This window comes from Hypanus sabinus, chromosome 5 (assembly GCF_030144855.1).
Source record: "Hypanus sabinus isolate sHypSab1 chromosome 5, sHypSab1.hap1, whole genome shotgun sequence".
Lineage (NCBI taxonomy): Eukaryota > Metazoa > Chordata > Chondrichthyes > Myliobatiformes > Dasyatidae > Hypanus > Hypanus sabinus.
The window spans coordinates 138,362,429-138,365,627 of NC_082710.1; positions in this window are offsets into that span (position 1 = coordinate 138,362,429).

The window sequence follows — 3,199 nt, forward strand, 5'->3', positions numbered from 1 at the left end:
CTTCTCAGCCCAGTTTTGCATCCTATCAATGTCCCACTGTAACCTCTGACAGCCCTCCACACTATCCACAACACCACCAACCTTTGTGTCATCGGCATATTTACTAACCCATCTCTCCACTTTCTCATCCAAGTCATTTATAAAAATCACGAACAGAAGGGGTCCCAGAACAGATCACTGAGGCACACCATTTTTCACTGAACTCCATGCAGAATATGATCTGTCTACATCCACTCTTTGCCTTCTGTGGGCAAGCCAATTCTGGATCCATAAAGCAAAGTCCCCACTAGATGCCATGCCTCCTTACTTTCTCAATAAGCCTTGCTTTGGGTACCTTATCAAATGCCTTGCTGAAATCCATACACCATCCTACATCATGTACTACTCTACCTTGTTCAATCTGTTTAGTCACATCCTCAAAAAATTCAATCAGGCTCGCAAGGCACAGCTTGCCTTTGACAAGAACATGCTGACTATTCCTAATCATGTTATGCCTCTCCAAGTGTTCATAAATCCTGCCTCTCAGGATCTTCTCCAACAACTTACCAACCACTGAAGTAAGACTCAATGGTCTATAATTTCCTGGGCTACTTCTACTCCCTTCCTTGAATAAGGGAGCAATATCCACAACCCTCCAATTCTCCGGAACCTCTCCCATCCCCATTGATGATGCATTGTCCAGAAATCTCCTCCTCGCCTCACACAGTAGACGAGAATACATCTCATCCAGTCCTGGTGAGTTATCCAACTTGATGCTTTCCAAAAACTCCAGCACATTGTCTTTCTTAATGTCTAGATGCTTAAGCTTTTCAGTCTACTGTAAGTCATCCCTACAATCATCAAGATCTTTTTCTGCAATGAATACTAAAGCAAAGTATTCATTAAGTACTTCCATTTCCAAAGACACATTTCCACTGTCACACTTAATTGGTCTTATTCTCTCATGTCTTAACCTCTTGCTCTTCACGTACTTATAGAATGCCTTGGGGTTTTCCTTAATCCTGCTCACCAAGGCCTTCTCATGCCCTTCCGGCTCTCCTAATTTCTTTCTTAAACTCCTTCCTGCTTGCCTTATAATCTTCTAGATCTCTATCATTACCTAGTTTTTTGAAACTTACATAAGCTTTTAATAGAACGTAGAATAGTACAGCACAGTACAGGACCTTTGGCCCACAATGTTGTGCCAGCCCTTAAACCCTGCCTCCCATATATCCCCCCACCTTAAATTCCTCCATATACCTGTCTAGTAGTCTCTTAAATTTCACTGATGTATCTGCCTCCACCACAGACTCAGGCAGTGCCTTCCACATACCAACCACTCTCTGAGTAAAAAACCTTCTTCTAATATCCCCCTTGAACTGCCCACCCTTTACCTTCAAGCCATGTCCTCTTTTCTTTTCATCTTGACTAGATTTTCAACAGCCTTTTTATAATATGGTTCCTGTACTCTACTATCCTTTCCCTGTCTCATTGGAATACACCTATGCAGAATACCACACAAATATCCCCTGAATATTTACCAGTTTTCTGCCCTACATTTTTCTGAGAATGTTTGTTCCCAATTTATGCTTCCAAGTTCCTGCCTGATAGCTTCATATTTCCCCTTACTACAATTAAGCACTTTCCTAACTTGTCTGTTCCTATCCCTCTCCAATGTTAAGGTAAAGGAGATAGAATTGTGATCACTATCTCCAAAATGCCCTCCCACTGAGAGACCTGACACTTGACCAGGTTCATTTCCCAATGCCAGATCAAGTACAGCCTCTCCTCTTGTAGGCTTATCTACACACTGTGTCAGGAAACCTTCCTGAACACACCTAACCAACTCCACCCCACCTAAACCCCTTGCTCCAGGGAGATGCCAATCAATATTTAGGAAATTAAAATCTCCCGCCTTGACAACCCTGTTATTATTACACCTTTCCAGAATCAATCTCCCTATCAGCTCCTCAATGTCCCTGTTACTACTGGGTGGTCTATAAAAAACACTCAGTAGAGTTATTGACCCCTTCCTGTTTCTAACTTCCACCCGCAGAGACTCAGTAGACAATCCCTCCATGACTTCCTCCTTTTCTGCAGCCACGACGCTATCTCTGATTAACAGTGCCATGCCCCCACCTCTTTTGCCTCTCTCTTTGTACTTCTACTGAAACATCTAAAGCCTGGCACTCTAAGTAGTCATTCCTGTCCCTAGCATCCAAGACTATAATAGCCACAACATCATAGCTCCAAGTACTGATTCAAGCTCTAAGCTCATCTGCTTCGTTCTTGATACTCTTTGCATTAAAAATATACACATCTTAAACCAACCCTCTGAGTAAATCCCTTCTCTATCACCTGCCTAGCCCCTCTCTTACACTGTCTACAAGCTTTCTCTATTTGTGAGCCAATCACTTCTTCCTCCATCTCTTCAGTTCGGTTCCCACCCCCCAGCAATTCTAGTTTAAACTCTCCCCAATAGCCTTAGCAAACCTTCCTGCCAGGATATTGGTCCACCTCAGATTCAAGTGCAACCTGTCCTTCTTGTATAGGTCACGCCTGCCCCAAAAGAGGTTCCAGTGATCCAGAAATCCGTAGCCCTGCCCTCTGCTCCAATCCCTCAGCCACGCATTTGTCCTCCACATCACTCTATTCCTATGCTAACTGTCACGTGGCACAGGCAGTAATCCCGCGGTTACTACCTTTGAGGTCCTGCTTCTCAGCTTCCCTCCTAACTCCCTGTAATCAGTCTGTTTTCAGGACCTCCTCCCTTTTCCTATCTATGTTCAAAAAAGACACAAAACCTGAGGAGATACCAGTGTTAGTATCTGGAACTTTATTGGCAAACTTTACCAGGAATGAGTTACATTACTTCACCTGTATTGGCCAGAGGAAGGTTGGAAAGGAGTTCAAATGCTCCTTCTTGGGAATGCTTTAATTTCAAAATGTAGAAGTAATTTTACCCCGAAAGTTGCCAAGGACTGATGAAAATTCTCAAGCACTGATTAATTTCTGGTCAGAATAGTCATAAAATAATGACCTCTTCGGAACTCCAGACTTACCTTGTTCAGGTTGTCCCATTGATAATTGATAACAGTGAATTTTCAAAGAGGAACAAGAGCATTGATTGCCAATGAATATAATAGAATAATTTAGGTTTAATTAAGTTGATGTTTAATTGTCATTCAAGCATACATGAATACCCATGAATACAGCCAAA